At 42.8% G+C, this 26,896-nt stretch overlaps 1 protein-coding gene across 2 annotated transcripts in view; it reads right to left on the reverse strand.

The window, feature by feature from the left end:
* The window catches only part of CPEB3 (cytoplasmic polyadenylation element binding protein 3), a 348,047-nt gene extending 328,005 nt beyond the window's left edge, over positions 1 to 20,042 (reverse strand). The window contains exon 1 of one of the 2 annotated variants that reach the window (XM_086378570.1): positions 19,911 to 20,042. The gene's annotated coding sequence lies outside the window, so the exon portion shown is untranslated. The remainder of the gene's footprint in view (positions 1 to 19,910) is intronic. The other variant, XM_086378571.1, reaches the window with a different exon arrangement.
* Positions 20,043 to 26,896: the final 6,854 nt, after the last annotated feature.

The raw sequence follows: 26,896 nt of genomic DNA on the forward strand, positions 1-26,896 counted from the left end.
GAAGCTTTTGAACTGTGGTGTTGAAGAAGACTCTTGAGAGTCCCTTGGACTGCAAGGAGATCCAACCAGTCCATCCTAAAGGAAATCAGTCCTGAATATTCATTGGAAGGACTGATGCTGAAGCTGAAACTCCAATACTTTGGCCACCTGATGTGAAGAACTGGCTCATTTGAAAAGACCTTGATGCTGGGGAAGACTGAAGGCAAGAGAAGGGGATGGATAAGATGGTTGGATGGCATCACCAACTCAACGGACATGAGTTTGGGTAAACTCTGGGACTTGGGGATGGACACGGAGGCCTGACGTGATGCAGTCCATGGAGTCACAAAAAGTCGGACACGACTGAGGACTGAAATGATGGGGCAAAGTAGAAGCCCAGTCCACCCTTGGCTTAACCAGCTGGGTGTTCTGGCAGCTGCATCTGCCCAGAGGGGATATTTTTTTCCTAATTTATCCTTACAAAAGGGGGATTGTTCTCTAGTTCACATGAAATCTCCATTGAGGCAGTCCTGATACTGGATTCCTTTTTCCTTTTCTGATCTTATTTCTTTTTTTTTTTTGACAATGAAACTAACATTTCCTTTTAATTAATTTATATAATTATTAATAGTTTATATAATAAAAATAATATCACCTTTTGAGTTCTTAAAATATGCCAAGCATTAAACTGGTTGTGTTACATATGTTATCATAGTCAGTCTTCATAAACAATTCTTTTAACTAGTATTAGCATTCACATTTCATCAAGGAAGTTATTTTCAGAATCTCAGAAGTAGTAATTAGAGGGGGCAGAATAATAGCAAATGAAGCAACTGACAAACAACTAATCTCAAAAATATACAAGCAACTCTTACAGCTCAACTCCAGAAAAATAAACGACCCAATCAAAAAATGGGCCAAAGAACTAAATAGACATTTCTCCAAAGAAGACATACAGATGGCTAACAAACACATGAAAAGATGCTCAACATCACTCATTATCAGAGAAATGCAAATCAAAACCACTATGAGGTACCATTTCACACCAGTCAGAATGGCTGCGATCCAAAAGTCTACAAATAATAAATGCTGGAGAGGGTGTGGAGAAAAGGGAACTCTCTTACACTGTTGGTGGGAATGCAAACTAGTACAGCCACTATGGAGAACAGTGTGGAGATTCCTTAAAAAACTGGAAATAGAACTGCCTTATGATCCAGCAATCCCACTGCTGGGCATACACACTGAGGAAACCAGAAGGGAAAGAGACACGTGTACCCCAATGTTCATCGCAGCACTGTTTATAATAGCCAGGACATGGAAGCAACCTAGATGTCCATCAGCAGATGAATGGATAAGAAAGCTGTGGTACATATACACAATGGAGTATTACTCAGCCATTAAAAAGAATACATTTGAATCAGTTCTAATGAGGTGGATGAAACTGGAGCCTATTATACAGAGTGAAGTAAGCCAGAAGGAAAAACATAAATACAGTATACTAACGCATATATATAGAATTTAGAAAGATGGTAACAATAACCCAGTGTACGAGACAGCAAAAGAGACACTGATGTATAGAACAGTCTAATGGACTCTGTGGGAGAGGGAGAGGGTGGGAAGATTTGGGAGAATGACATTGAAACATGTAAAATATCATGTAAGAAATGAGTTGCCAGTCCAGGTTCGATACACAATACTGGATGCTTGGGGCTGGTGCACTGGGACGACCCAGAGGGATGATATGGGGAGGGAGGAGGGAGGAGGGTTCAGGATGGGGAACACATGTATACCTGTGGCGGATTCATTTTGATATTTGGCAAAACTAATACAATTATGTAAAGTTTAAAAATAAAATAAAATTAAAAAACAAAAAACAAAAACAAAACAAAAATGATGATCATTACATAAAATTCTCTAGTCATCTCTCCCAGACATCCAAAGTGGAACTTATGATCCAGGAGATAATGATTTCAGACAAAGTGATCTTATTTCTTCTTTTATCTTTTGTTTCGGTCTTTCTTTCTCTCCCTCTCTCTGAATACATACTCTTGCACAAAGTTTTTTTGAAACTTGGTAGGTTTTATTTTTTTAATATTTACTTATTTGTGGCTGCATCGGGTCTTATTTAGGTATGTGGGATCTTTCACTGTGGCATGTGGGCTCCAGAGCGTGCGGGCTTAGTAGCTGTGGGGCTCAGGTTCAGTAGCCCCGCAACATGTGGGATTAGCTCCCCTGACCAGGATGGAACTTGCATCTCCTGCGTTGGAAGGTGAATTCTTAACCCCTGGACTACTGTGGAAGTTTCAAAACTTTGTATGTTTTAAGATATATTCTGCTCTTACACTTGACTGAAAGAATTCTGGCTCAGAAATGATTTTCCTCCATGTGAATAAGTGATAAAACATAAAACTTATTCAAAATAAACCCAGATACGGTAAAAAAAAAAAGAAAGAAAAATTATTTTCCTGCAGAATTTTAAAGCATTACTTCATTGTGTTTTGCTTCTAATGCTGCCGTTGAGAAGGCCAATGCCATTTAATCCTGATCCTTCAACCATGACCTGCATTTTCTCTAAATGTTTTTAGGAACTTCTCTTTATCTCTGGTATTCTGAAACTGTGTGACCATGTGATGAATACTTAGTGGGTGCTTTCAATCACAAGATTCATTCTCTTTGCTTATTGGGAATTTCCTTAAATTGTTTTCTTGATAATTTTCTCCCCTTCATTTGATCTCTTTTCTTGCCTTTTTTTTTTTTTTTTTTTTTGGCTATTTCTATTAGTCAGATATTTAATTTCCTGAATCAATACTTTAATTTTCTTATGTTCTCCCTTTGATGATCCAACACTTTTTCAAGAGTTACTTGACTTTAACTTTCAACCCTTCTGTTGCAATTTTCATTCTGACTATCCTGTTTTGAATTTCTAAGAGATCTTAATTATTCTCTAAATTTTCCATCTAGCAATAGCATCCTGTCCTTGACCTTGGCTTGTGGATGTAATATCTTCTCAGAATATTAGTAGTTTTATTTTTTTTAATGTTTTCTTTTACTCTTTGCATTGCCTTGTTTCCTCTGAGCTCTTTTCCTTGAGAGCCTGGTGATCCTTGGTTATCCTTTCATATTTAAAAATACTGCACTAAACAGCTGACTGGGAGCTCTGGAGGGATGAGAAATGCTTGTCAATTGGTGCGCTTCACTGTGTAGTGAAAAGATAGAGAGCCAACTTTTCCTGGGGGGATGACCTCTGTCCACAAGGATTCTCCAGGCAAGAATACTGGAGTAGGTTGCCATGCCCTCCTCCAGGGGATTTTCCCAACCCAGGGATAGAACCCAGGTGCACTGCAGGTGGATTCTTTACCATCTGAGGCACCAGAGACAAATAACCCAATCTAATATTCCAGGCAGCGTTTTCAAGCCACTCAGTGTTCTCCCCAAACAGCCTTGCCACCTACTGTCAGGGGTGAATAGACAAGCCGCAGGTAAGAGCAGGCAGGGGGACTAGGGCTGTCCCTGACCAGTGACAGCAGTCGGTCCTCTGCTACTCTCGTTTTCAGGCCAGCTCTCAACTGCTGCCCTCCCCGTGCTTACTGCTCTTAATTTCTCAACTTCTCAGGTTCAATTTCTCCGAAGAATACACCTCTGGTATCCTGTGGGAGTGAAGGAGTGAGTCTTGCTTGATTGTTGGAGGTGATTTTGTCTAAATGCTCTTTGACAACACTCAAACTAACTTGCTTTCACCCCGCCTTCTGAGGTGTTATGACTCCCAGTCTCAGTAGTTCTCTTCTCTGGGGACTTGTGTTTTTACCTTGCCTCTACTTGGTTAGTATCCCACTCCATTATCTGCTTTTTGACAGGAGTAGTTGGGATTTACAATTTCATCAAAGATATAGTTTGTTTTTATCCCTCATTGGTTTGCTTTTGTTTGGTTCTGGAGTGATTTCCAAGAGTTGGAAAGGCTAAAAAGGTCTTCTGTTCTCATCCTTAAACTAGAAGTCTAGGGAATTCCCTAGTGGTCCAGTGGTTAGGCTGCTGCGCTTCCACTGTGGGGGGAGATACAGGCTCAATCTCTGGTCATGGAACTAAGACCCTGAAACCTATTCAGCGTGGCCAAAAAAAAATTTTTTTTTAATAAAACAAAACTTGGAAATCTAACGGAGAAAAACAATTTTAAAGCTACCATTTATTGCTTGCTAACCATGTGTAAGGCACTCCACTAAGCAATTTACACACATTACCTCATTAAATCTAAAGTCCTGAGAACTAAGTATAATTATGATTATGCCCATTTTATAGGGCAGGAAATGGGGGCTGAGTGAAGTGAAGTAACTCAGCCAAGACCAACAAACTACCAAACAGTTGCATCAAGATGACAAGTCAAGTCTGTCTGCGAGTCTGCGGTGGGTGGGTTTTCTACGTGGTACCTGTTTACCCTTTATTCTTGGTGAAGGACAAGCTCCAGGCCAGGTGACTCACACACATCAGTACAGGGGGCCCTGCTCTCAGGGAGCTGACTCTTCCTGGGACTCCAGTTCAAAGTGTGGTTACAATTCTGCCAAAACTGTCGCTTGGAGAATGTGCTCCTTAACATGCCATATTTACCAGGCACTAGTATAGGCTTGCTCAGCTCTGAACACAGAAGTGCCAGGAGGGAATTCTTTCACATTCTGCTCTCTCCACCAATGTTTGGCTGTCTTTGGAAATTCCCAAATCTGACACATCCTGTGGAAGGTAATCACTGTCTAAAACTGTGAAGGATTGTAGAAATGGCCAAATTCCATTTTTTTCAATCAGAAAACACTTCGTAATGTCAACTTAGAAATGGTCTAAGAAAATTCCCCCAATACTACACATTCAAGAAACACCACATGAACAATATATCATTTTTAAATAAAAATAAAGTATTATAACAGTATTGTATGTTATGATTTACAAAAAGTCAAACATAAAAGGACAAAATAAGAAGTTAAAGTCTGCCCTATCCCGATTCTTTCCTAATTTTCTAAATATCATGTGTTTTTTGTAAACACTTCAATCGAATCTGTAAAAAACAAAACAAAACAAAATACAAATTAATAACCAGAAACCTTAAACGAAATAGAGTAAAGAGACCAGAATGGTGAGCTCTCATGTCTGGATGGTAGTGGGGCTCAACAGGAAGAAGGAAGACTCGTCTCTTGTTTCCCGGCAACAATTCAGCCAGTGAAAGGCCGTGGTCTCTTTACACAGTCTTCCTACTCACTCCTCTGTAAAAGCTTCTCTTTCTGCTGTTGTGGGGGCACTTGCACTCGGTTGCTGACCCCAAATTACAATTCTTTCCTGATCTCAAATAAACCCATTTTTGCTGGAGAAATAATAACCTGTGGTCCATTTGTTTTAGGTCAACAAAGCATATTCTCAACCCCGTTTCCCTCATGTAACTAGCATCTCTCCGTTTTTTATCTTTCCATCATCGCTTTAAAAAATAACTCAGAGAAGTCTTTAAGACTGATAACTATGTTTTGCTGAGCATTCCTCAGGTACCATCAACTATGTGTAAACCAGGAAAAACCATATCTCAGTCTTAGGGGATTTTGTTTCTCTTTGTTTTGAAGTCCAGGCCCCAGTGAAAGATTCCAATTGAAAAAGCAGCCAATGCCTAAACACCCAGCACAGTTCATCTCAACTGTAGGGTGGTTTTTAGGAAATGAAGTACCACCTTCTGAATAACACTAATACTTGGAGTAAGGAATTGTGTTACAAGGGAAAATTGCAACTAAGATTCTAATGACAAGATGCTATGGATTTCTCCATTTCCTTACCAAGGGAAAATCCTTTTGTAAAATGTACATTTTTGTGTGTTTTTCACCTTATAAAATTAATACATTCCTTTGATAAAAATGTTAACAGGGTTTTTTCTTCTATAGAGCAGTTTTCTTAATGTCCTAAATATTATGTGCTTGCTGTAAAAATCTTCAATTGATAAAAATGCATGTCAAAATTTAAAGTGAAATTTTTCTCCCTTCCACATTCTAATTTTTAGAATTCGTTTGGTATATATCTTCCTTTACAGATATACTTTATACATCTTCCTTTTTTTCTACATAGATATTAAGACATCAGGCTTCCCGGGTGGCACAGTGGTAAAGAATCTGCCTGCTAATGCAAGAGATGCAGTTTCAGTCCCTGGGTCAGGAAGATCCCCTGGAGGAAGAAATGGCAACTTACTCCAGTATTCTTACATGGCAAGTCCCATGGGCAGGAGAGCTACAGTTCATGGGGTCACAAAGAGTTGGACATGACTGAGCGACTGAGCACGCACACATTAAGACATCTATGTGATTTTTAAGATAATAAACCTATCCTGTAACATACTATCTTTCACAAACAATATATCTTGGGCTTTTTCCCATGTCTATTCATGTAACTCTGTCTTGACTATTTAATACTTGCATAGTGTTCAATGGTATTGGATATACCAGTCCTATGTACCCAATCCATTTTGGTTGTTTCCTTTTTACACATTTGTGCAAGCATTTCTCAAGTCTGGTACAGTGGTTACCGATTAATCCCTGGTGGCTCAGAGGATAAAGCATCTGCCTGCCATGCGGGAGACCAGGGTTTGATCCCTGGGTTGGGAAGATCCCCTGGAGAAGGAAATGGCAACCCACTCCAGTATTCTTGCCTGGAGAATCCCATGGACGGAGGAGCCTGGTGGGCTACAGTCCATGGGGTCACAAAGAGTCGGACACGACTGAGCGACTTCACTTCACTTCACTTCACAGTGGTTACCAGGATAGATTCTGCCTAGATTGATACCAGTTCCAATTCCACCACTCTGTATCTTGAGCAAGTTACCAAACTCCTTTGTACCTCAATTTCCTCAGCTCTAAAGTGAGAATTATAACATTCTGTAATATCATAGGGGCCTGTTCCAGTATTCTTGTCTGGACAATCCCATGGTCAGAGGAGCCTGGCGGGCTACAGTCCATGGGGTCACAAAGAGTCAGACACGATTTAGTGACTGAGTTCACACATACAATGCTTATTGCTTGGCACACCTAAGTACTCATTAAATATTGGTTCTTAATTTTTATCATCAATAAGATTAATAAATAGTCACTATCATTCTAATTATCATCATTCTCAAGAAAGCAAAAAACAGAGTAAATTGAGAAAACAGTATTTAGTTAGTAATTAGTGGTTAAGAAAAATTATATCATTACCACTTAATGATACTTACTCTACCTGACAAGTCAGTTAATTAAACTGTATTTTAGGGTGTGAAGCCTTTTACATTAAGCTAGTTACATGAGACAATCTGAACAATTTGCATTTTAAATAAGAATAAACAGGCCTTCTGAGGCCCAGAAGGGATGACATTAACTGGTAATTAGAAAAAGCAATCTCTTAGCTGAAAGTTTTAATAGCTTCCTTTGTTCTTGCATCCTAAATGCCACTGGACCTAAGCAGTGGCTGGCTGAGGGAAGAGCCCTGAGGGTGTCTGGCGGGGCTTCTGCTCAGGGGCTCTGGGGGACTAGCAGCATCTCACTCAGGGTGGGGCCTGCATCTTGGTCACTTTACTATCATGAATACCTTCCCACTAGAGATTAGTGTCCCTCTTCTATAGCTTAGAAAACTGAGGCTCAAAGACCACATTGTTATGGGTTACTGGTTGGCATCTCTCAGAAACCAAGGCTGCCAGAAGTAAAGAGGATTTGGAGGCAGGGATGTTGGGAGCTCATCCAACATCAGGGTGGGAGAGGTGGCTGGAGAACCTGGACCAGAAACAGGCAGGATTTTGCAGGTAACATGAGGCAGGGGCAGGAAGCAAGTCCAAGTTCTTCAATACTCAGGTTCTGGTTCTGGCATCTGGATGGATTCGATAGCTGAATGCTTGAGAATAGGCCCATGGGCCAGCAGCTTCAACATCTGGGAACTTGCAAGAAATGCAGTATTTCAGGCCTCATTCTGGACCTCTCAAATCTGGATCTGCTTTTCAAGAGATTCCCTGTTATCTGTGTATGCTACCGTCTGGGAAGCAGTGGGCAGACCACCTAAAGAACACCTCATCTCTGATCAACTTTCCCTTGGGGAAGAGGTGATTCTTCCAAAGGAAATCCGGGGTGTTGCTCAGAGAAGGAAGAAGAATGGACTTTAGGAGAGCCATAAAAGGCATCCCCAGAGTTCCAGCTCAGGATGCTCTCCATCAGTCTGCCTCCTATCCATCCTCAAGAGACATGTGGACAGACAGACAGTCCTGTTGGCAGCAGGACACGATTTTTCACTCTAGAACAGATTTCTTGGAGCTGATGACATCTGTAACATCATTGATCTTTTAAAGCCAATGAATGTTAAAAAGAAAACTTGTTCCCCCTCTTACACACCTTTATGGACAAAGATGGAATGTTAAGACAGCAGCTGCATTCCTATTTCTCAGTGGTGCCTCTTTCACGGGAAACTGCTATAGATTTACTGCTATATAAAAGGAATAATAAAGATTAAATTTTGTAGGGCCTTGGATGCAGGTGTCAAAGGCCAAGGAAGCACTTGGCTTTGCCAGCACAAAGGCTCTGGGGCAGAAAAAGCAGGATGCAAGCACTGGAATGGCAAAAAGGGCAGCTTCACATTCCTTCATCTGGGATTGCCTTGATGAGGCACTTATACAGGAGAGGCCTCTTTGGAGACTCCCCCACCCTTCCTTTCTGGAGCCCTGCCCCTCTTTCTACCCAGGTGTCTCTTGCAAGAGCAGAGCAAGCCCACGCTGATCCTGGTAACAGAAAGACACATGGGCCGCTATCCTTGGTCCTGAAGCACAGTTACGTGTTGCAGCAGTAATTCTCAACCTAGCTACAAATCTGTCAATGGGGAAGGTAGATAAACCCCACACCCAGATATTCTAACTCAGTGGGTCTCTGCATCTAAAAAAAAAAAAAAAAAAAAAAAAAAAACCACCAGAGATCAGATGAATCTGATAGTCAGATTATCCTGTTTGGAAATCACTCTGCTAGCATATGCTTATTGCTCCTAAGCCTATGCAGCAGGCACCTATGGCTTTTTTTCCCTCCCTCCATGAAGATTTATTCCCCAGTCTTCTAGAAATGCACCCTGGTTCTTATAATGGAGCCAACTCAAAGGCTGGTAGGGCTGAGAGGTAGAGACTGTTCAAATCATCTTGTTGGAACCTCTAAATCAAGTGGTCCTGGATTCTGAAATTCCCCCGGACTTTTCAGGGCTAATATATTCCTGGTATCACTTAAGCCAGTTTTGATTGGGCTCCTGTCACTTGTTACCAAATCTAACATTTCTTAGAACTCTGGTGGTGACTCTTAAACATCCTGTCCAGAGAATTCTCTCCCATGAATTCTGAACCAAATGAGAGAAGAGGCAGTATGGGAGAGAAAAGCTGGGGCCAGAGTGAGAATAAGGAAAAGATGCTGAAAAGTTGCCAGGAATAAGAATGACTCTGATTTGGACAATGTTTCCAAATAATCAGTTACTAAGGATAGACCCTCAAACAACCATAGCTAAAGATCACTTGGCTACAGGAGAGTCAGAAGCCTGGGTGGACTCGGGACCAGAGGGGACCAACGTCAGCACACCTCAAGTAGAGACATCCTAGGTTGTGTCGCCAAAGTGTTCACAGATTTTGTTTTTACTTATCTCTAAAACCTTGTTACTTTTACCCTGTCCCTCATATCTTTGGTTTATGCTCTATGGTTTTCGCAGTTATCTCACTCAGCTTTTTCTCTGACATTTACTATGCGTGTCCCCTCTGAGGAGCTGGGGCAGTAGGAACCCCTCTATCAGCACACTGGGCTCAGTCTTTGCCCCCTCTAATGGCACTGAGGGGTGGGGGACATGTATGATGCTTACACTCCCAGGAGTTTTAAAGCCATAACAAAATACACTGAAAGATCAAAAGGTTTTCAGGAAGGAAGAACACCCAGCGGTTTTCAGACCAGAGCCTCATTTTTCCAAGTAGGAGGTACAAAGGGGAGTAGGGAAGCATGACAAAGATGCCTGAATCCCCTCCACATGACTTTGAGAGTATTCCTATCCGGCTGGGGCAGGAAAAGAAGTTTAATTAGTGGATGTTGAACTGGGTTAATGTCTGCATTACCAAAGAAGGGAGAACTGCCTGACAGATTCCAGGACTGGCTGGCAGGAACCAGGTTCCATTGACTTTGATCCTATTTAGGGAGACAAGCTTTGGAAATACTAAAAGTCAAAACATTTCTCTGGCCAGATCACCAGTATTGAATTATTTTGGACCTATCAAATCTCTAAAACAAAATTTCTTTCTTTGACCTTTGATAATCAATATGACCCATGGTTGTCCTTTGGGAGAGAAGGACATTTATACTGAGATTTAGTTGAGGGAAATTCCTCAGGTGAGCGTGGGCCACCATCCCTTTCTTGTTTACTTATTCTATTCTGGGCTAGAGAAACATAACCAGAACTTTAAAAGTGTCCTCTAAAATACCTCCCTTGAAAGTCGTTTCGGAGATCTGTTGAGAATGGAGCAGCAGGCAGGGACTCAGTTTCTAGTTCTGTAGCCAGTCAGCTGCAGGAATCAGGGCAAGATGCTTCACATCTTGAGCCTGACTTTCCACTTTGAAATGAGGATTATTCTACCCATGGTCTTCTGGGTACAAAATATCGAAGCTGACTCAGGGCAACTCAGGTAAAAAGTGTCTGTGCGGATACTGAGTGGGAAGGGGGAGAGATGACACAGAAGCCAAGCACAGGACAAGAGGTGCCGCAGGGCTTCATGGGAACTTCCGCCTGTCTCTCTCAGGGGCAGTGTGGGTGTATCTCTTGGATGGTTTCTGCAAGTTCTCTCTGTGTCCTCCACTCTTCTATCCTGTTTGCATGCCCAACAACTGACTGTGACTTTCCAATCTCTTAAATCAACTCCAAGAGAAGACATTGGGTTGATCATTTCATATCTGTCAGGGCAAGGATATAATAAGTAACAAGCTATTAGCTGGCCTTTGAGTTGGCTGTTTGAGTAAGATATCCACCCCTGGTCTAGGACTGTGGTTGGGGGTAGGTATATGCAGATCTGTCCTTGATGAGGCTTGGTTGGGCAAACAATGAATTCCTTTTTTTGCAGAAATAATAAAAAGCCTCATCATAAAAATCATATGACAATAAATATTAAATTGCTTTAGAAAGAACGAAGTGTAAATTTAAGTTATTCTAATTATTATTCAAAATTATTAGGGGACTTAGAACAAAGAATCAGTCAGGAGGCAACATGAAAGAGCTCCTAATGGCCCAGTCTGTTATAGTTTGAGTATCAAAATAATGACAATGATGAATTATTGACCACAGTAAAATGAATAAGCCCTTGATGATATAAATAGTTGAATAAGCTTTAAAATATAGGAAAAGGGAAAACTCTTCCTTAGAGTAGAATTTCAATTAAATTAAAGTACAAGGAAGACTGAAATATAGAAAATCACCACTTGGCAAATAACATAGTAACTGTTATAAACAAGGATCACTGATGAATGCCAAAATCATGGGCAAATGTGTGATAAAAACAGCATGTTTACAGTCTCAAAGTAGCTCTCCTAAGATACATATTAACTGCAAAAGGGAAAACACAGACTTTACAGTGGAGAAATAAGGCAGACATCTCAACTAACTGTTCAAAGTCAGCACCACCGGTAATGTAATACAGCATCATATGCCTCTCAATACGGTGCAAAGACAAGAACACATCACTTTTGTGGCAGCTTGTTAAATGCAGAACCTGAATTTAGCCGTAACGAAACATCTTATAAACCCCAACTGAGAAATATTCTCTAAATTATTGGACAGTGCTCTCCAAAGGTGTTAAGGTCATGAAAGACAAAACCAGAAAACAAAACTGAGAAACTCTCCAAGACCAGAAAAATATAAGGGAACATGGAAACTAAATACAGTATCCTAGATTTGATCCTGGGCCAGGAGAAGATCATTAGTGAGATAATTTGAGATATGTGAATAAGGTCAGGAGATTACTAGTAGTATTAAAACACTCATTTCCTGGTTTTGATGATTGTCTTGTAGTTAGAGATTATGCTAACATTCAGGGAAGCTGTAGAAAGGTTATGTAGGAATTCTTGTACTATATACAGTTTTATTTTTAAATCTGAAATTGTTTCATAATTCAAAATTAACAAACCTAAAAAAATAAAATGAGAGCTCAATAATACTTGATATGGAATAATCTCCAAAACATATTACTGAGCAAAAAAAGTTATATTTTGTGTAAAAGGGGATCTCTGATTCTCTTTCACATACTCCCTCTTTTGAATCTACATAGAATATGTCTTGAAGAAAATGCTGCTGCTGCTGCTGCTGCTAAGTCACTTCAGTTGTGTCTGACTCTGTGACCCCACAGACGGCAGCCCACCAGGCTTCCCCGTCCCTGGGATTCTCCAGGCAAGAACACTGGAGTGGCTTGCCATTTCCTTCTCCAATGCGTGAAAAGTGAAAGTGAAGTTGCTCAGTTGTGTCCAACTCTTAGCAACTCCATGGACTGCAGCCTACCAGGCTCCTCTATCCATGGGATTTTCCAGCCAAGAGTACTGGAGTGGGGTGCCATTGCCTTCTCCGGAAGAAAATGCTAACAACTGCTAATAGTGATTGCCACCACTGTGGGGAATTGGGAATTGGACAGAGTTGAGAGAAAGACTTTTTTATACTGTTTGAGAATTAAAAATAAAAAAATCATGTGTGTTTTATCTTTAAAATATCATTAAACTACCAAAATCTATTTGTTTTGTGAAATCTGAATTCATTTCACCCAAGCTTACTAGGGCCAGATATGCCATTTTTAAGACCCCGCGTCTTCCACCTGCCACTTCTCTCTAAGCTAAACAGCATAAGCCAACCTGATCAGTTTTCTTCCCAAACCCATATTCCCATGGAAACTGAAGAGCAACCGATCAAGAAAGAGAAGCAAAGAAAGACACAAAGGATATTCACTTATTTACGATTATTTGAAACTCTTTAGGTCACACCTCCTGATTTCTACTTATGTACCATGCTTTGAAACACACCAAATGCCTAACAATTCTGCCATTAAAGAGCATGAGTTTTATTACTAAAACCAGCAAAGGAGCCCTCTTTAGTGTTAGGCGATGTCTGGATAACTAGGACCAAAATAAAAGATACACGTCTGTCTCCTTGAGCTTTTGAATCTAACTGGTACAAGTGGGGCTTCTCAGGTGGCGCTAGTAGTAAAGAACCTGCCTTTCAATGTAGGACACACAAGAGATGTGGGTTCAATCCCTGGGCCAGGAAGATCCCCTGGAGGAGGGCATGGCAACTCACTCCAGTATTCTTGCTTAGAGAATCCCATGGACAGAGGAGCCTGGCGGGCTATAGTACATGGGGTCGCAAGGAGTCGGACACGACTAAAGCAACTTAGCACGCACCCATGGTGCAAGAGAAGCGTCTTGGACAGAAGTTTGACCACAGATATTAAAATCTTTAAAATATGCAGAAATGAGACTTTCAGTTATGACAGTATGAAGAGGTAGGCAAATATTTTCCCACAAAACACAAGGAAAAAAAAAAACAGAAAATTATCAAAATCAAACCATTTCAAGGCTCTGGATGGAGATCAACCAAATGCAAATAACAAACTGAGAGATGTTTATTCCTAAGGAATTTGCTGCAACTTTGTGTGAGAACAATAGGAGCCTGCAGCCTCCTTGACCAGGACGGCTTCCATTCCACACCCCGCTTGGTAGGTTAGGCGCAGCTGGTTTACGAGGGCAGGACAGGAATGGGAAACCACAGGCTGGCTGCAAGTAGGAGCAAACTTGAATGGAGAGTGAAAAGTCCGTGCTTGAGGACTTCCCTGGCAGCACAGTAGATAAGCATCCACCTGCCAATGCAGAGGACACAGGTTTGACCTTGGTCAGGGAAGATTCCATAAGCTGTGGGGCAGCTAAGTCTGTGTGCCCAACTACTGAGCACACTAGCCCCAACTACTGAGCCTGAGCGCTGCAACTACCGAAGCCACGAGCCTACACGCTGCTCCATGAGAGAAGCCATTGCAACAAGAAACCCGTGCACCTCAACAGAGTAGCCCCCACTCGCTGCAATTAGAGAAAGCCCACACAAAACAACAAAGACCCAGAGTAGCCAAAAAAAAAAAAAACACATCCATGCTTGGTAGCATTGTCAGAAAGCACCACGCCCAGTAGGAAAGTGAAGTGAAGTCACTCAGTCGTGCCCCACTCTTTGCGACCCCATGGATAGTAGCCTGCACCAAGCTCCTCCGTCCCTGGGATTTTCAAGGCAAGAGTACTGGAGTGGGTTGCCATTTCCTTCTCCAGGGAATCAAGGAACACACAAAGCCTGTGGCTTGCTGGCCTGGGGCTGTGGTCCCAGGTAGGGTGAGCAGTGGATCAGCCAGAGGTTCAACAGGAAGACTCTGGAAGAGATGGGGCAATAGAAGGCCTAAATAAGCTCTCCACATATCTCCGGCTGACTGGAAAGCTACACACATGTTCAGGGAGACACAGGAGGGCCCAGGGAAATGTAAAAGCCAGGGCCAATTTACTGCCGACTTGAGAACTGCCTGAACTTTGAATGCCCTCCTTACCCCACTCACAGAGCCATCAGAGAAGGGTAAAAATGTTTTGGGCCCAAGCTATTTAAACACAATCTCTGCCAGAATCATTGGCTGACTACTTAGCTATGTTGACACAGAGTTTCCCTTAGGAAGTCAGGCTAGAAATAAAAATAAGAATAAAAATACTGAGCAGAGACATCAACTGCTATACACTGAGAGGAAGACAGATTGTGCAGGTTAAGTCAAACCAAAAAAGAACAAACAAACAAACTAAAAGAAGCCCTCAGGAAAAGAAATCAGAATCTCTAGGTGCTACAGAATATATAATACTGAATTTTCTTTAGCTTTCGACAAAAATCTATGACACACACAAAGACACAGGAAAGCGTGGTCCACACAAAGGAAAAAAACCCTCTCTATTGAAACAGACTCTGAATGAGCCCAGACACTGATTTTAGCAGATAAAGGTTTCAAAGCAACTGTTTTGGGAGTTTTTTTTGTTTTGTTTTGTTTGGAAGAAAGAAATGGATATTTTGATTTGAGCCAACCTGAAGATTATAACTCAGGAGACAATCTTTCAGAAAGCTCTAAAGGGTGCTCCCTTAAAGCAAGTATTTTCAGTTCAGTTCAGTCGCTCAGTCGTATCCAACTGTTTGCAGCCCCATGAATCACAGCACGCCAGGCCTCCCTGTCCATCACCAACTCCCGGAGTTCGCACAAACTCATGTGCATCGAGTCGGTGATGCCATCCAGCCATCTCATCCTCTGTCGTCCCCTTCTCCTCCTGCCCCCAATCCCTCCCAGCATCAGAGTCTTTTCCAGTGAGTCAGCTCTTCGCATGAGGTGGCCAAAGTACTGGAGTTTCAGCCTCAGCATCAGTCCTTCCAATGAACACCCAGGACTGGTCTCCTTTAGGATGGATTGGTTGGCTCTCCTTGCAGTCCAAGGGACTCACAAGAGTCTTCTCCAGCACCACTTTAAATATGCCCAAATAACTCATGGAAATCATTAAAGAACTAAAGGAAAATATGACAATAATTCAGTAAATCAAGAATCTCAGAGAAAATATCAACTAGACTACAACAAGTGGAGATTCTAGAGTAGAAAAGTAGAAGAGAAAAACAATCAAAATGAAAAATTTCCTTCACTGGATAGGCTCAACAATGGATTTGAAAGGACAGAAGGCAGAATCAGCCAGCCTGAAGGATAGATAGTTCAGTAGAAATTAGCCAATCTGATGAATAAAGAGGGAAAAATGAAAAGAATGAAGAAAAATGAATGGCGCCCCAAAGACCTGTGGAAGGATATCAAGCAAGCCAACTAACATGGAAAGAGAGTTCCAGAAGTAGAGGGGAGAAAGAGACATTGCAAATATTTGAGAAAATAGCCAAAAACGTTTCAGATTTCATGAAAAGCTCAACAAACCTCAAATAACAGACACAAAGAATCCATGCCTAGACACATCATGCCTACGCACATGCCTAAAAGCCAAAACAAAGAGCAAACGGTGAAAATAGCAACAGAAAATTTACTGTGTACAGAGGAACCACAATACAAAAATATATTAATAATTCACGGTCAGAAAGAAGTCCAAAAGGCAGTGAAATGGCATAGAGAACTAAAAAAAAGTCAAAAAATAATTATAGAATCAGCAACATCATCCTTTAAAAATGAAGGAAAAAAAGATGTTTCCATATAGACAAAATCTAAGAGAACTTGTTGCTAGCAGACCAACCTTTTAAGAAATACTAGGGACTTCCCTGGTGGTCCAACGGTTAAGAAGCCACCTTCCAGTGCAAGGGAGGCAGGTTCAAACCCTAGTCGGGGAACTAAAGATTCAACGTACCACGAGGAAGCTAAGCCAGCCGCAGGCAAGCACTGAGACCTCGCTCTCAAAACCCCGGGGGTTGGGGTGGGGGTGGGGGTGGGGCACAATTACTGAGCAAGCGCGCCACAACTAGTGCGAAGCCCGCATGCGCAACAAAGAGCCGAGGCGCCACCACGAAAGATCCCACGTGCTGGAGTGAAGGCTGTGCCTTGCAACCAAGTCAGGAGGCAGCCAAATAAATAAATATCAGTAAAGGAAGAAAGACTAAAGTCCGTCAAGGGGACAGAAAATGACACGGATAGAAATTTGAATTCACAAGTTTAAATGAAGTGCCCGGAAACGTTAAACACAGGCAAATTAAATAGAGAAGATTCCCTGGGGAAGGAAATGGCAACCCACTCCAGTATTCTTGCCTGGAGAATCCCATGGACGGAGGAGCCTGGTGGGCCAAAGTCCACGGGGTCGCAAAGAATTGGACACGACTGAGCAACTTCACTTTCACTTTTCTTTTAAATATGAATACTTCGCAGTTCTGTTAATTTCTTATAAAATGTGATTGCATAATAGAAACCATTGACTTGTGTACTTTGAACATGCGGATTTTATGGGACATAAACTATATCTCAAAACTATTCAAGAAATGCAAAAATGCATAAAAATTCTAATACTGTATTGTTGGATTCCTAACATATAAATATTACCTTAGCACAAAGGAGGGGAAGGAAATGTTGCTTTATTGGAACAAAGTTTATGTATTTTACCTGAATCAAGTCAGTATTAATCTCGAATACCTGTGATACTTTAAGATGTGAACTGTAATCTTGGCACTGCTGACATTTTGGGTCAGATAATTGTGGTGGGCTGTCCTTTGCATTGTAGGAGTTTAGCAGCATCTGTGCCTCATCCCAGCAAAATACTCCTCTCACTTGTGGCAAATAAAAATGTCTCTAAATAAATTCTATTCAGATGGCTGGAGGTGGGAAATCACCTTAGTCAAGAACCACTATCCTAGAGAAACCATTGAGAAATTAATCCAAAGAAATATAGCTTAAAATCAATAGAAAAAAAAAATCAGCAAAAGAATTAGGATACAGTATTTGTTTAACACAAAAGAAGTCAGTAAATAAGCAAGGCATAATACATACAGGAAAAAATAGTAAAGGGGTTGACTTTTAATTAAAAAAAAAAAATTCATGTGAGGGGCTTGGGAAACTCTGCTTTCCATAGAAACTAAGGTTTCCCCACCACTTCCTGCTCCCCCGAAGGAGAAAGCTGGGGACAATGAAAAGAATATTATGTCACATTTAATGGAATGTTCCAATTCACAAGTAATAATATTATTCCATTAGAGTCTATCATTCAAAATGTCTCATACCAGAGAATGAATTATTATTTAACTAGGTGTTCAAACCGTACTTCGGAAGGACCCATTCATAATACATCACAATGTTCTCAAGCTGAGGATGTGGGTCATCTTGGCACTTCCTGTGTCCTGGCTTTCATTTGCAGCTAAATCTCAAAACCAGGGCACTGAGTGTCAGCACTAAATGTCCCGTCAGACAGGGAGAGGGACAGTTACAGAATCAGGCCCAGCCAGGGGAAGCAGGATTCTGGGGGCAGCTTCGTGTCTGCTGGCAAGCGCGGGCTCTGGAGTTAGGCTAGGTTTGAGTCCTGGTTTTTTACTCTGTGCCCCTGGGCAGCAAATCACTTAGCCCCTCAGAGCCACTTCATGTCATCTGCAAAACAGGAGTGATGAAATCTACCTCACAGGCTGCTGGGAGGGGAATGAGGTGATGTGTGTCAAGAGCTTCAAACGGGGCCTGGTATCTACACAAGTGGTCAGTAAGAGCTGTGATTAGTGCAGCAGAACTGGTATCACAACTTTGACTTCTGGTTTTCAATCCAGCATCCTGAGCTCTTTACCTTCCTCTCCCCTCATCCCAATCTCTGTTAATTTCTGCACTTCCAGTTGCTCAGCCCCAAAATCTTGAAGCCTATTTTAAAAATATGTTTTTAAAATTTTTTTTTAAACAAATTTATTTATTTATTTATTTATTGTGGCTGCACCCTGCAGCATGTGGGATCTTAGTTCCCTAACCAGGGATTGAACCCTCACCCCCTGCATTGGAAGGCAGAGTCTTAACCACTGGGCCGCCAAGGAAGTCCCTGTTTTTAAATTTTATTTATCTTTTCACCACATCTCTCGGCATGCAGCGGGGATCTTAGCTCCCAAAATATGGATCAAAGCCACACCTCCTGTAGTGGAAGCAAGGAATCTTAACTACTTAACCACAGTCCCTTGAAGCCTTTCTTTTTAACTAAAGTACAGTTGACGTACAACATTATATTGGTTTTAGGTGGTACAACATCAGTTCAATTCAGTTCAGTCGCTCAGTCGCGTCTGACTCTTTGCAACCCCATGAATCGCAGCACGCCAGGCCTCCCTGTCCATCACCAACTCCCAGACTTCACTCAAACTCACGTCCATCAGGTCAGTGATGCCATCCAGCCATCTCATCCTCTGTCATCCCCTTCTCCTGCCCCCAACCCCTCCCAGCATCAGAGTCTTTTCCAATGAGTCATAGTGATTCAATATTTTTATGGATTAAACACCAAAGTTATTATAAAATATTGAGTAAGTATCCTGTGCTGTACATTATATCCCTGTGACTTATTTATGTTATAACTCTAAGTTTGTAACTCTTAATGCCTTTCACCTGTTTCACTCCTGTCCCCCATTCCTTCCCCTCCAGTGATCGATCACCAGTTTGTTCTCTGTATCTCTGAATCTATTTCTGTTCTATTAGTTTGTTTGCTTTTTTAAAAAAATTCCACTCCTGGATATTTACCCAAAGAAAATGAAAACACTATTTTGAAAAGATACATACATCCCAATACTTGTTGCAGCATTATGTACAATACCCAATATGGAAGAAAACTTCAGTTCAGTGGCTCAGCCATGTCCGACTCTGCGACCCCACGGACTGCAAACTTAGTGCCCAGCAATAGACGAATGCATAAAGATGAAGTGTGTGTATTCAATAGAACATTACTCAGCTATAAATTTTTTTTGCCATTTGAGACAACATGGAGGTTGTTATGCTTAGGGGAAGACTTTTTCTTTTACTCCCCACATCTAACCCATCAGCAAATCCTGCTGTCTCTACCTTTTAAATACCATCCAGAATCCAACCACATCTCACCACACTGCTGGCACCGGCTGACCCAAGCCCCAGTCCAAACTGCCAACATTTTTCACCTCTTGACTGGTGTCACTGCTTCTGTTTTTCCCCCTGGCAGGCTAGCCACCAGAGGGATCCTATTAAAATGCCAGATACTTTCATCTCCTTCTCAATGCCCTCTCAAGAAAACAGTTTGGCAATTCTTGAGCCTGAGTCAGGGATGTACCCTGAGGCAATGGTGATTCCTTGACCCAGGAAGGGTGGGAGAGACAGGAAGTACAGGGAGGAAGTGCATTTGGGAAATAAGTTTCCAGAAGTCTAGGCCACCAGCTACTTTTAGGGCCCTCAGAGCAGCACTTACCTCTAGCAGACCTCCAGAGGCAGAATGTAGAACCAGAGCACAGGCTCAGAGACTGGAGTGAGAGTGGGGCTTCCTTTCATTCCTAAGTGTCTGCTCCCTGAACTCCAGGATCCTCTCCAGCAGCCTTCCTTGTCCCCCAAACGCTACAGAAATCGAAACTGGCTTCACGGGTTTCCTATGAACCAACAGGCCAATTTAATCAAAGCCCACAGCATACTGCTGTGCTGAAAAGGATTGACTCCACCTGTACCATGAACTCAGAGAAGGCGATGGCATCCCACTCCAGTACTCTTGCCTGGAAAATCCCATGGATGGAGGAGCCTGGTGGGCTGCAGTCCATGGGGTCGCGAAGAGTCGGGCACGACTGAGCGACTTCACTTTCACTTTTCACTTTCATGCATTGGAGGAGGAAATGGCAACCCACTCCAGTGTTCTTGCCTGGAGAATCCCAGGGACGGGGGAGCCTGGTGGGCTGCCGTCTCTGGGGTCACACAGAGTCGGACACGACTGAAGAGACTTAGCAGCAGCAGCAGCAGTACCAGGAACTACTGACTTAAAAAAAAAATTATTGAGGTATATTTGAGATGTATAAAAATCACACATATGTAATGCATACAATTTAATGAGTTTGAACATATGTGTATACCTGCAAAACCATCACCAAAATTAAGGTAACAGACATAGCCAGCACCTCTAAAAGTTTCCTTATGTCCCTTGCCAGTTCACACAGCCATCCAGCTACTGAGCCTGGGCCAGAACCCAGGGGTCCTGCCTCCCTTGATACCAACTGCAAGTCCAGGTTTCCAAAACCACCCTTGTGTTGAGTAATTGCTGCCAGGAATCACAGAACTCACTGAAAGATGTTATACTCACAGTTACAGTTTATTTCTGGGAAAGGACAGAGATCAAAATTAGCCAGAAGAATAGATACAGACATAAGAGTATGGGAGGGTTCCCAATGCGAAGCTTCTATTGTCCTCAGAATGCCTGATACTCCTGGTGTTGATATTAATGTACAGAATATGCATGGAGTGTGGTCAACCAGGGAAACTCAGTCAAGCTTCAGTGTTCTGAGGTTTTACTGGGGCTTCATCCCATAAGCATGAGTCATTGATTTATTGTCCATGGGACTGAACTTAGATTCCAGCCTCACCCAACTCCCTGGAAGTCAGACTGATATCACTTGGCCTGAGTCATCTCATTAGCATAAACTATCAGGTATGAGCTAAGGGGCCCACCAAGAATAATAAAGACACTCCCATCACTTGGGAAATTTCAGGGATTTAAATGTTTCCTCCCAGGAACCAGGGACAAAGGCCAGACCAGTTTGGGTAAGGCCAAGATCTTCACTACACACGTTACATTTGTGACATATCGGGAGCCATAAAAAAGGCTGAGCATGGAAGAATTGATGCTTTTGAACTGTGGTGCTGGAGAAGACTCTTGAGAGTCCCTTGGGCAGCAAGGAGATCAAACCAGTCAATTGTAAAGGAAATCAACTCTGAATATTCACTGGAAGGACTGATGTTGAAGCTAAAGCTCCAATATTTTGGCCACCTGATGTGAAGAGCTGACTTGACTGGAAAAGACCCTGATGCTGGGAAAGATTGAGAGCTTGAGGAGAAGGGGCGACAGAGGATGAGATGGCTGGATGGCATCACTGACTCAATGGGCATGAGTTTGAGCAAACTCCAGGCGACAGTGAAGGACAGGGAAGCCTGGCATGCTGCAGTCCATAGGGTCACAAAGAGGTGGACAAGACAGAGACTGAAAAACAACAAAAGGGAGTTGCAATAAAAAATAAAAATAGCTATACCGTGTGTGTGCTAGGTGCCAGACACTGTACACATATTTTGTCAGATTCTCACAACAACCCTGCAAAGCTGATGTTTGGTCCTTTTTTACTGATAAGAAAATTGAAGCCCAGAAAGTTGCCTAAAGTTTTAGAGCTGGAAAACAAACAGATCTGACTATGCTGACAAACTCCTTGGGCCCTTAGATTCTTGTTGCCAACTTCATTCATTCATTCATTCATTCATTCAACAAACATTTATTCAAGCCCAACTACGTGCCAATAACAGTTTTAGGTGTTGAAGATGCAGCAAAGGACAAACAAAAATCTCACTCCTGTAGAGTTGATATTCCAATGGGAGAGGTAGATAATAAGCACTAAATGTGTAAAATAAGTATTTTGAATGATTTAAAGCGATGCATGTAATTTGTATGTGTGCATTTGATTCAAACTTCACTGTAACAATTGTGAAGTTTGAATGTGGACTGCTATTATATACTGTTAGTTTTGTTAATTTGATGATGGCACAGTAACTATGTTTTCCCAAAATAAAGGTACTTATCTATTAAAGATGCAGGCTAAAGTACTTACGGATAAAATAAAATTATAAAATGTTGCTAATTATTGATGTTGGATGATAAGATATGCAAAGAAAGACCTTTATATTGTTCTAATTCAGTGTGTATTTGAACACTTTGTTAGTACAAAGTACGATTTTTTGCGGTTTTTTTTGGTTGGTTGGTTGTTCTTTAAGTGGATAGGGCTAACAGATAGGATGTGTAAGAGGTATTGCAAGACCAAAAAGCAAATCAAGGAAGACCTCACTAAGGTTACAGTGGAGCAAAGACTTGAAGGAGACAGGGAAGAGATTTATGGGGTTCTCTAGCAAAGAACATTCCAAGCAGAAATGGGAGCCCTGAGGTGGGAGAGTGCCGGGTATGGCATGTTCAAAGCATAAAAAGCCAACTGCTGCAAAGGGGTGATCAATGAGCAAAATAGTAGGAGGTCGCATCAGAGAGTTCAGAGATGGATGAGGAGGAGAGGAAATGCATACAGAGTCCTATTCAACAGGGAATTCACACCCAAATTATGTAAGAATACACACAAAACACTGAGGGATAGTGCAGTCAACTTCATAGAAAAACTGGCAAAAGACTTGAGCTGGCACTTTACAGAGAAAGTTATGGCCAATCAGCAGAGGAAAAGGTGTTCTATTTTATTAGGCATTAGGGAAATGCAAATTAAAACCACAATGCTACACTTTCACATACCCATCAAAGGCAGGCAATGCTAGGTATTAGAGAGGAAACAGAGCTCACACACTGCTGGTGTGTATGTAAACTGGCACACGTGGTGTCTACCTAAACTAAGAACAGGCAGCCGTCTTAAGGCATCCCATTTCCCGGTATACATCCAACAGAAAGCCATGTAATATTCACCGGACGCTGGAAAGTATGTTCAGAGCAGCACTCTTCCGTAACAGCCCAAACCGAAAACTATCCAAATGCCCAGTGACAGCAAAATGGACAATGGGCTAGTCTAGAGTATTGAGAACAACAAACGAAAGAATCTCATCAAGACAGCGAGCAAAGGAAGCAGGCACAAAGGGCCTAACACTATGTGATTCCAGTTATGTAAGTTCAGAAACAAGCAAACCTAATCTGTGCCGTTAGAAGACGCAGTAGTGGTTACCACTGGAGAAAGTGACTGGATAAGAGCTTGTGGGAGGGGAAGGGAGCTGATGACAACCTGTTTCTTGATCTGGATGCAGGCTAAGTAGAAGAGTTCAATTTGTAAGCAGCCACTATTGATCATCACCACTGATAATGTGTATAATTTACTTTTCAGTATCTGTATTAGAGTCAATAAACATTAAAAACAAAAATCATGCCGGAGTGTCTCAGTTCCCTCCTCTGAACTAGCAGTGAAAACACCCAGCCACCCCTACCCGTTTCATGCTGCATCAGAGGGACGCAGAACACTGTGCGTTTTGGGCTTAAAAAAAGATGACGACACGCTTTCTCAACTCACAGATGCAACCCCTATGTTTAAAGCTGCTGAAACCATCACACGGAGCTCTCCGGCTCATAGGAGGGGGGAATCTAAGAACTGGGCAAGACTGTAAATAAAGTCTAAGAACTATCTTCCCTAATAGATGTTAATAATGTACCTTACTCACAGAGTCAGACTCGACTGAGCACACACACACACATACACTCCATATTATGCAACAGAACAGTTTCAAACACCATCGTGATGCTAGTTAGGTTATGGCATTGTTTTGAGAGCCATCATTTTGAGTTTAAAGAAAAAGAAATTGAATATTTTAAGTGTAGGCATCATGAGCTCTTTTTAAAACCAAAATTACAACTTTTCAAACTAGAAACAAAGAGGCACTGAAACATCCTACAGGTTTTCATTTCTAACAAGATACAGACAGCGTAACTCATATAAACAAAAGGCATGTGGGGGCCTCACTTAAAAAAAAAAAAAAAAGAGTAATAGCTCTCAACCTGAGATCAAAAAATGAGAAAGTCACTGTGGACTTTCCCCAAACCTATTGATAGGTCTATTTCTTCCTACGCCCTCATAAGGAGCTATTGTTTCAGAATTCTAAGAATTTCAAATAAGCACCTGGTTAGGACCCGTTTATCAGTCCTTCTGACTCAATAAGCTGCTTTTCAGTGACCCCAGGGACTTTGACCAAAGTCAGCTTGTTTCCTCCTTAGCATTTTGGTTTATTTTGGTTTGGGGGTTTTATTTTTTCCCCCTATATTATTTTCTCACTTCTTTAGATTCAATTTTTACTTTTATCGTTTTTTCCTTTCCCTCCGTTTTTCTTTTTAAATCTAGTTTCTTGCTATTTGCTTTTTGTTCCATTTTATCCTTCTCTGGCATCGTGTTTTGATTCGCCATAAAGACCAGTTCATGGGGTGAATTTTGAACTGCTTTGATTTGGACCAAGCTTCTCATCAGCTCTTCCCAAACGTAAGCTGGTGTTAGGACACCTCGACTCCAAGCGCAGCAGTGAGTCCTCCATGCTGAGGGGCCTCTGAGCCGTCTGTGCTGAGGAGACACTCGGATTCGCATGGTCTCCTCCAGACCCTCGAGACCATTGGCAAGGGAGGCTGGGCTCCAGCATGTCCCCGCTGGGAAAGCGACAGCCATGAAGACTGCTGATGAGACTGGACAGAACTCTTCCAGCCTCCGGAGACAGTCCACAAAGCAGGAATCATGAGGGCTTGGATCATCCCACAAAGTGAAACCTCTCAAGTGACAGAGGCTGAGGAAACTCCCCGCCTTGCTCAGAGGATGCTAGTGGAGGAGAGGTGTGTGAGCACCCGTGGCTCAGGGCAGTAGGAAAGCAGAGAGGCTGAAGGCAGAGTCTACCAGTAGTGTGCTCCGTGTGGCTGGTCACCAGGAGGGTGCTGTCCACAGACATTTACAAGCAGAAAATCTGCTCTTGGATGTGAAGACGAACATCAGACTTTAACTTCTTCAACAAATTCACCTTTCACAACAAGCTGGACACCTTCTGGAGTGGTCCCCCTCATGCTGCCCTGGAACTCTCATAAGTAAGAACCACAGGAAGTTATCCTGGCCACAGTGCGATGGATTCCTGCCTTTTGATGGACAGAACTTCAAGGAGCTGCCAGAGGGGTACTAGAACAGAATACATTAGGTTCATTTCTGGATGGATGGTTATGGGATGAAAAGCTGTTTAAGAAATTTCTTGATTCTCAGTAAGAAATAAGAGCAAATTGTGAAGGATCCATGGATTATTGTGGGTCACGGATATGAGGAACTAAAGCTCTACATGGAGCCACTCTCTGACTATAAGGACTCTGGGAAGACTGACTTCATGGCATCCATGGTTACACCTGGAGATGGAGATCCAGGACTCGCTGATAGGCCAGAAACAGGAGGCAATGTTCCAGTATCCCCCCTGGGTTATAAGAGATCTGAGCTGGAGGGCTGCCGGATCACGCTGAAGCCTCAGCCCTCAGTCGATCTAACCAACAGCAGCCTTCCTTCCCCACCCACTGCGTGAGGGGATAGGGTCCCCAGCAACTGCAAGCAGCACATCCTCACCTCTAAGCTGCTACTTAGAGCATTCAGAGGAGGAAGGCAGATCTGGAGGGCAGAGGACCACAGCACAGCCTGCGGGGAAGAAGACCACCCCTGTCCCCTGCCAACAGCACCCTGTCCACCAGTACAAATCAGCACAGCCCCAGCTGGTCCCCATGTTCACCCCTCTCCCTGCAAGGTCAGCAGCTGGAGTGGAGCCCTGGGTCTGTCCAAAGGGAACTCTGCCCACAGGGATGGCCTCACAGGTGCCAAACCCCAGGCTTGTGCAGTGAGGTGAGACCCCAGTCTCTCCCCATGGAGCTTCTCCAGGAAGTTCAAGATCAAATCTGTGGTAAGAAATTGAGGTTTGCCAGAGGACCGTGAATGAACCTGAAAGCAAAGACAGAGGAAGACACTCCACCGCCACGTGGTGGGCAGCGGAGGCAGTGATAAAACGGTGAGCTGTGCCCAGTACACAGCAGGTGGAGGATGGAGACCACAAGCTGCTTCGAGAGAGAGGAGATGATGCGGGGACAGAAGACAGTGCGGGCACAGGAGAGAACGTGGACACAGGAAATAGTGCAGATACAGGAGATTATGCGGGCCAGGCACTGCTCCAAGGGAGTGGTTGCTGGTACAGTCGAAGCGTCTCCATGGCCTCCTGGAGCATTGCTTCCAGATCCACCCCCGGGGACCAGAGAAAGGGCTGCTCTGAGCGGAGGCCACGCTCACACGCCTGGACCAAACCTCAGCCAGTGTTTCCTTGGAGCCCTGCTCCTGCCATGATCCCCTCTTCTCTTCCACCGAGTGCAGAGCTCTGTAAGATGAACACAGACAACTCCAGTGAGAACACACAGCTGTTTACTCAGAGCTGGTCAGTCGACAGAGTCATCACTATCACTCAGGTTTGGCGGGGAGCCCAGGCCGGCAGGGCGGGGGCATGCTCCCAGGTGGAAAGGGAAGGCTGGGAGTGCATGGATTGGAGGCTGATGGCCAGTGGCTGCCTCCCCTCTCTGCTCCACTGGGACCATGGAGACTGATTGTGGGATTTCCTGGGAGGGGCTTGGACTGGGCTGGAGAGTTCTCTGTCCAGCCTTCCCAGGCTCATTTCTAATCTATTTGCTCC

Source organism: Bos grunniens, chromosome 26 (genome assembly GCF_055505025.1).
Source record: "Bos grunniens cultivar Pamir isolate PY7600 chromosome 26, Bosgru_T2T1.0, whole genome shotgun sequence".
Lineage (NCBI taxonomy): Eukaryota > Metazoa > Chordata > Mammalia > Artiodactyla > Bovidae > Bos > Bos grunniens.